This window comes from Gymnoscopelus microlampas (assembly GCF_963454915.1).
Source record: "Gymnoscopelus microlampas genome assembly, chromosome: 16".
NCBI lineage: Eukaryota > Metazoa > Chordata > Actinopteri > Myctophiformes > Myctophidae > Gymnoscopelus > Gymnoscopelus microlampas.
This window is the reverse complement of record NC_139953.1, coordinates 12,846,132-12,855,265: the sequence shown is the minus strand read 5'-3', so window position 1 is coordinate 12,855,265 and position 9,134 is coordinate 12,846,132.

Genomic DNA, 9,134 nt, shown 5'->3' with positions numbered 1-9,134 from the left:
GACGGGGCAAGTGTAGTAAGCTTTCAGAATGTGCAGTATACATGTTGTTCTGAGTTTTGCAAAGCGTATCATCATGGCAATGGCCTGAATCATGCTCTTACAGTTCTTGTTATAACTTTTGGAACTGTTTCAAAGCAGAACATAGACCAATAACCAAGAAGCAAATCTACAAATGGAGCCTTTTGAACCTACATTATCAGATTGAGGATTTATGTAACCTCTAGCCTGAATACCTGTTTAATGGGACATACCACTAGATAGAAAGCCTGTGCACAAGATCCCCTCCTTGTCCTTACACTTTAGTTCAGTTTCAAACAGCAGGGATCTTTGTCAGGTCATGTCAAAGTTCACCTTTATGTTAACAATCCACATCAATGTCATAATAACACCTGGTATGTTCTGTCCCAAAAAGGCTGAGAACCACTGGATTAATACATCTCACTGAGCCTAGTATTCACTGGTGGCTCGCTTTACAGCTGCACTATGTAACTTTCCTCTTCTACCCCGGATTTGAACCAGGTTTGGTTCAAATCTCAATGGTACATTTTTACCATTGAGCTAATAGAGCATGCCTGCTTGCTCAGGGGATGAATTGAATCTTGACCATCAGGTCAAAATCCGTGTCAGATCCTGTGTCTAGGTGAGACATGACCTTTGACACAATCTAAATGTCTCAATAGAAGAGCAGGGAGACAAAATATAACCACCCCAATTGTATTAACATACTCTACTATACAGATTGGACAACATTACATTTTATTCATTAAAAGAAAGTCACATAGTGCCGCTTTAACACAATGACCTCAGAATTGTGACATCCTCATTTCAAATCTAGATTTGTGTTACTTACGTGAAGAAATATCTAACTGATGTCTAAATGTCTGTCTGAGATGTGTTCTTACCCTGGTGGAAGTATGGATGTAGATGCTCTTGTCTGCTCCACAGCTGATCATTTTGACCTGGTTGTCAGTGGCTGAAGAATGAGAAAAATACAGCAAATATTATATTTAACAATATTGTACTGTGTCAGCTGTAACTGTTTTCTGTATTGTGTTTCACACTTTCACAAGTGTTATACGAATAAGGTTTTACATATTTAATATTATTATTATAACTTGTATTATTGTCTTATTATTATTAATGTTATTATCAACCACTTATGCCCTTTATACTTATAGCCGATCTTCAAGCTCACAATGTGTTGAAATGCAACGCATTGTGAACTTGTAGATCTGCAATTTTCACTATTTTGGAAAATAATTGGGGAGAAAAACACATATTCCGAAGAAATTGAAAAGAAAAAGAAAGAAATTGCCCCCCAAAAATGGACGCCAGGGCTAATGTGGTTGAGAAGCGACAGCTCTGTGAGTGTTCTTTCATAGTGTCTTGTGTGTCTCACCAGCAAAGCGGATGGCTGTTATAGATGAAGAGTGTTCATCCAGTGTCTGTAACAGAGCGTAGTCATTCTCAGCATCCAGGACGTGGACCAGCCTGTCCCTGCCAGCCGTGGCCAGCAGCTTCACACCTGAGGAGACCAGAGGACACGTCATTCTACATATACCGACTCAGAAAAGCGCTATATAAATTGTTTTTATTATTATATTATTATTATTACCATCTCCATGTTCATATACACACACACAATATTTAGAACCAATAACCAACATAGGATTATGAAACAATGGTCCTCTGGTACAAACTTGTAAAAGCAGATGCAACACATTGTGAGCTTGTAGATCTGCTATTTTCTTATTACCGGTATCTTTCATTCAACGTAATCGAGGCAAAAGTTTGAAATAATCATGATATTGATTTGAAGTCATATCGCCCAGCCCTAGAGCACGCACACGCGCACGCACACGCGCACGCACGCACGCACGCACGCACGCACGCACGCACGCACACACACACACACACACACACACACACACACACACACACACACACACACCTGTTTCTGGTTTACTGTACTCCAGGCACAGTATTTCCGCATCATGGGCGTGTACTCTGAGAACCTCCTCCATGGTGCGGAGGTCATGAATCCTATAAAACACACACATACCACCATTAAATTCACATGTTTCTTCGTATATGATGTATAGTACCACCACCACCACCTCTTATCTCATATTTGACACAAATACGAGTTACTGTATATGTTGTCCTTTTAACTACTACTACTACTACTACCACTAATAATAATAATAATAATGTAAGAAACCATATTTATACAGAGCTTTTGTTTCGCTGTAAAGAAAATAAATCAACAATTTATCCTACCTCAGGATACCGTTGCGGTCCCCAGACGCCAGGTGTTTGCCGTCTGGGCTCACACAGATGGTCCTGATACCCGCCCTGTTCTCGGACGTCTGTCCATCCACCGCCTTCTCTGTGCTCACGCGCGCGGGGCTGCTGGAGCCCTGCAGGGCGGCGGCGGCAGAGTGTCCGTCCTTGTGGATGATGTTCAGAAGGTCCTGGAGAGCAGCAACGACAATTCAGAGAAGGGCATGAGGTTCACGCAAGCAATTTGTTTTGGCGTGAGAGCAGAGATGCTCAATATAAAATCCTAACAATAACCAGGGGACTACCAACGACATACATGGATATCAGGACTCGCATACATGGAATATGGGCGACACCAAGATCTTTATTAGCATTTTTATTGTATTTGTGGAAGAAATTATTTTTTTATTTGTATTTTTTATGTTGGGCGCATGGCCCAAAGCACTATCCAATAAATACATTAGCCTACTGCTAAGTTCTATCTAACCCCCCAAAGAGCTCAAAGGCGAAAAGCCCCCAAGAGCAACAATCTCACACGTCTTATACTTCTCCACACAGAGAGAGAGAGAGAGAGAGGAGGATCGGGGAATGGAAATTCCACTGCTATTCATGTGTTGATATGCATCCCTAGATGGTAATATTCTACACCATGTCCAAGCTTCGTCTCTCTCTCAGCTAGGGGGTCCCTGGCCTGAAAAACGTTGAAGACCCCTGTTCTACACATCTATTACAGTAATTATTACACCAGTAGACAGGCCTGCAAATAGGAAGTAATGGATGGCTGTCCGTGTACAACCACAATAGCAGCAGGGAAGTCTGTGAAGGCCCTATGCAAGTGGAGGGACAGTAGTTTGTACATTAAAGGTCTCATATAGCGCCGGTTCTCAACCTGGTGGGCCACGAGGGTTTTGCAAGTGGGCCCCCAAATAATTAGCAAAACACTAAGATTATAATGATAATTTAACATTTAATATTAAGTGATGCCAATAAATAAGATGTTAATTCCACTGATCAAAGGTGGAACACAATCGATTGATTGATCGTCAATCGTGCTCTGAAAATGCACGTGGGCCACCCATCTGACCACTTGGCTGCCGTGGGCTGGGCCGTGAATACTTTCAAGATTGCTCTCAGTTGCTCTGCTTGCGTGACGCAGATGACAATTACACAGCTAGAGGAGAGCATCAATGTGACCACACACACACACACACACACACACACACACACACACACACACACACACACAGACACACACAATGACGTAGTCAACCTTCAGCTGTGTGTTTGTGCAATGAGTGTACCCTAATGCTACAGTCCACTGTACCGTTACGAACAGTACCCTTTATATTATTATATTAGCATTATAATACAGCTGGTAGCTCATTCATCAAAAGTCTATCTGCTTTCAGAGGAGAAATGAGCTGTGTTCGGGGAAAAACACACACACACACACACGCATGCACGCACACACACACACACACGCACGCACGCACGCACGCACACACACACGCACGCACACACACACACACACGTACACTAATACACATAGGACACCAAACTCACGTCACTGATGATGCTGCTGTGTGTGTGAATGTGACTTTGCCCCTGACCCTCCATGGTCCAAAGCCTGATGGTGTTGTCAGCCGAGCAGCTGAAGAACAGTCCACCATCTGACTCCCCGGGAACCTCTGGGCACATCTGAGGAACGTTGAAGGAGAGAGAAATGTTGAAATGTTGAAAGACGTAGGGAACACACAAGAATCGTTCAGTTTAATACAGCGGCTATTTTGTTCTTACTTATTACCAGAATAATGCCCGCCAATAACACCAATAACAACATGACTGAAATAGGGACGCCAGGTTGATAGTGGTTACGGTATCAGAAGACTGGGGGAAGAGCAGAATGAGAAAGAAAACGTTTATGAGATGAAAGTACTCGTGTGTGTGTTTATACCTGCAGGTCCCAGACACTGGCACTGTGGAAGAGGGCAGAGTGCACCGTCGCCGCCTTGTGGACATCTCGCACGTCCCACACATACAGGCTGTGGTCGCTGTACACACAGCTCAGCCAATGGCTGGCCGGGTCATAGGTCACCGCAACCGTGTCTGGGTAACGGGCGGCCGTCTGGCCAGAAGACAGGTGGCTGATGGGACATGGGATAGAGCCGTTAGTGTTTGAAGAATGATTGTGGAGGGACAGCACAGTTCAGAGAATCCAATCCGTTTCTACATTTTGACATTGTATTCTTTTCATTGCACCTTGTTTATTTTGTGTGTATGTCTGTTTGTTTTTGGAAATAGGGAAGCACTCCAAGTCATTGAACTGAAAATGTATATCTTTATCCTGTGCTTCACAATGACACAAAACAGAAAAAGCTCTCTCCTCACCTGGCTGGATTGGTGGTGGCCGTAAAGCTGGTGCCCAGGGTGTCTCGGAGTGGCAGCATGCCGCCGGGGGTCTTGGCCGCTACATCGGTACCTAGGGTGTGTGGGGGTGGCAGCGTGCAGACAAAGCGCAGCTCGGCAGTGCTGAAGACACGCACGGTCCCGTCAGCACAGCCACAGAACACCAGCTCCTCACAGACAGCCAGGGACTGGGCCACGCTGGTCTACATGCACAGTGAAATAATCAGTGTTAAGATGAAGTCATACTGGGTAACATGCATTTTATTAAGTCTTTTTGGCATAGCTCTGTTGTCATTACTGCGTGTCTGTACGGACGTACCTTAAATATCGTCGCTGTCGGGCAGAAACCTCTTATCTCCACATTTTAACTTTTCGTGTTTTTTCATAAATGAATGCCCTACTTGATCATTCTACAGCGTCACACGTAAGTATCAAAAGTAGCAGATCTGCTAGCTTGAAACGTTTTGAGCTTTAAAACTAACAGTTACTGAATACTAACAGTTTTGGACATATGAGGTTTCCACCCGACAGAGACGCTATGGTATTATTAACATTTATATACATAAATAAATACATTTATGGTACATTTACAGTGCGTCCCGTGTTCAAGTGGTTAAATCAGTCAATCATAATAGCCTACTAATGAAAATGAAGGAAAGAAATTATAATAAAAACTAGTAGGTGGGTCCAAACCCTGCCCTGTTCTTTAACTGCTTTATAAGCCAGCATATGGTCCTGTCAGTAATGATATATAGGTTACAGTCAGAATCTAGAGGTGCCCTCATTGCAACCCTCCCAAACACATCTTGTTCTGTGCCGCTAATCCCAGTTTGATCCAGACACAAACGGCAGCACCAGGACACACACACGCACATCGCACACGCACACACACACACACACACACACACACACACACACACACACACACACACACGCACACACACGCACACACACAAGCCTCTAGTTAGAACTCAGCATCCATGATGAATGTAAAAATAAATTGTAAAAACATCCACAATAGGTAACAAAAAATAATGCTATGAATTCATTATTCTACTCATTAAACAAACACCATCGTCTGGGTTCGTTGCTTTGTCCCTATTGGTTGAAGAACGATTGTGGAGGGACAGCACAGTTCAGAGAATGTCTGTCAGTCAGTCAGTGACTCACCCGTAGGTCCACCCACTTGTCCAGTGTCCTCCTGCAGTTGAACACGCACAGCAGCCCGGAGGAAGTGATGCAGAAGGTGGAGTCAGCCGTGGAGCCCCGCCCACAGGCCACATCACAGAAGAAGTTGTTCTTCAGCTCGCCCAGCAGCCCTGCATGGCCCATTAGAGGCACTGGAGTACTGCTCTGCACACACACAACACACCAGAAGGGTTGCCAACCGTCCCTTGAAATACACAATCGTCCCTTATTTGGAAACTAAAAAGACGTGTCCCTTATTGAATTGACGAGGGACACACACTTTTTTCCTTATTTTGGGGAATCAGTCAATGACACACATCTTACAAGTTGAAACAGCTCATATACATTACATATACTTTAATACAGGTTGACAACCTGATATGAGGTTGTTAACCACTTAAACTCTAGACTTGGTAAACTATCAAAACTACTTCGACTGCTTTTTGTTTTTCTGTCAACATCAGATCTCTTCGGCAAAAATGGTCAATCTACAAGTCATGTGTGTGTGTGTGTGTGTGTGTGTGTGTGTGTGTGTGTGTGTGTGTGTGTGGGTGGGTGAATGTAATGCACAATTATTGTAAAGTGCCTTGGATAAAGGCGCTATATAAATGCACCATTTACCACGCGTTGTGTGCTTGTAGCTCAGCTATTTTTGGCTAACGCCCGTTAGTTTTCAACAGAAGATCATGTTCAAATGTCATCTACAAGTAAATCCGTATGTAAGGCAGAGTTTTAGTAGAATCACCTTGACGGTCTTGCAGTGGTCCAGGTACCAGAACTTGACGTGTCTGTTCCCCGCTGTCACCAGGTAGGAGCTATCTTGAGAGAATGCCACAGCCGTCACCTTACTGGACACCTTGTTGGCAGCCACGACCACATCTCTCTGCAACATGGACAAGAAGAAAGCTGGTGTTTACAGAATATTTTATGTTGCGTGAGATCAAATACATTTTTGGTAGGATGAACGCAAAAGAATATTCTTGAAAATTAAACAACCATTATTATATCACCTGCGCCCGAATGGCATCACTATCATGTTTGTGCAACATTTCATGTCATCATGTTAATCTCTATTCTTACATAGAGTATGTGAGTATCTCTCTATTTGAAATTGTGAAAAGGTGTTCTAAACCCAGCCTTAGTCTGCTCTTTTTTCCCTCTACACCTATAGCCTCTTTGCCAAAAATAGCCGATCTACAAGCTCTCAACGCCTCGCAGCGCGAGGCGTTGAGAGCTTGTAGATCTGCTATTTTCGGCTAATGTTCCCCTCAGAAAAGGAATTCTAGGGTTCAACTGGTTAATGTAAAAAAAACTAAATCCTATCACATAAAGATTTGTCGGACCCCCTATAGTAGCTCTGAGGACCCCCTAGGGGTCCCGGACCCCCTGTTGAAGACCCCTGATCCAATGTCTTATAACCCAACCATTCCTCCACAGGCATTAGCCCTGGAAAGCAAAGGATTCCCATTGGCTGATGTACCTTCCACGCCCACACGTAGACCATCATGTCATGCTGGTTCCCAACGCTGACGATGGACTTGCCGTCGGGGGAGAAGCACACGCAGGAGATGCCGTACTTGTGTCTCTGGAGCTCCGCCACCTGCCTGCACTCCGCCACGTCCCACACGCGCACCGCCGGAAGATGGCCGCTCTGGAGGCACACAGAATGGAAGACCAGGGTGAATGGGACGGTCAAAGGGAGAGAATTGAAGGAGACAGGTTTCTATTTTTGCTTTTAGTCAGAGAGGACAGAGTAGAGAGACAGAGGGTGTTGAGCGTATGGGTAGAGAGGAAAGGACATGCTGGAATCGAACCGGGGACAGTGGGATTATGCGGTTGATGCAATATCCGGTCATCTAATGTTACCAGCTAACTTCTAACTTTTTGTGTTTTTTTGGTCGAGCAGTTTTGGACATAATGAGGTTTCCAATCGACAGAGACGATATGTTATTATGTATGTAATTAATCTTATAAACCAAACACTATTTTTGCTGTCTCTTATTCTTTATTTTAAAATGCCTTTAAATGAGAAAAGAAAAAACAATGTATTTGTTGTAAATGGGTTCAACTTAGTATGCCATGTTATATTAATAACATTTTCTGTGCTAATGTCATGTAACGATCAGTAACCTGTCACTGCACATCCTCTGCGTTCATTTAAATTTAATTCAAAATTTAAATCAAAATTTAAATCCGAATTTAAATCCGAATTTAAATCAAAATTTAAATCAAAATTTAAATCAAAATTTAAATCAAAATTTAAATCCAAATTTAAATCTGAAAGTGTGCAAATGGACCCGAAAGGTTCCATTTCTACATTCTTTGTACACTCCTTTTCACAGTGTACGCGCGTGTGGCCTTGTTCTCGTATGAACACTGCACTCTCTGGCCTTTGCTTGCAGTTTATAGTGCTTGACCTGCTCACATCATTCCCCTTCAGGGATCAAAAGGTCAACCGAGAAGCTATTTGTGCAAAAAAAAAAAAACTAATAATGATGGCATGACCTTGCAACAGTCAAGGCACATCTGGCCGACGGGACAGCCAGCCTGAAGGGGGCCGAACATGAATGACCTTCAACTAAAGACTGGAAAACATAAGAGTGACATAACACATAGTGTGGTGTGGATGTAGATAAGAATCCTTTTCATTCGTGACAGACAGACAGACAGACAGACAGACAGACAGACAGACAGACAGACAGACAGACAGACAGACAGACAGAGAAAGAAAGAAAGAAAGAAAGAAAGAAAGAAAGAGAAAGATAGATGAAAAAGGGTACAAGCATGCATGTCATCAACCCATCCATCATGATGTGTGTTAGCTGTTGGTGTTTTATCTGATGAATCATCGTAGATCATTGATCACTGATGATGACATATTGTTATCTGATCATCCACTCATAGGGGTCAGGAACTCTTACATATCAATAGATGATTAATCAATGCCTCCAAACCAACAGAAAGAGCCTGTGAATAAAACGTGGTCGTCCCAGAGCTTTGATCACATCGTAGACGACAATAGGTAACACAAGTGGAACAAAACTACCTCTGATGAGAAGTGAGACTGATGAGACATTGTATTACTATTTGGTTTGGACTGATGGCCTACAATCTTACATCTGATGGTTTTCAAGTGTATATGCAGGTACTTTCAACCTGACTGGGATCTCTATTTTTGGCATGTCAGGTGAAACGTTTAAAAGAATTTCAGAATAATAAAAAAAAAAAGAAATTCAACAAGCTTGTAGATCAGCTAT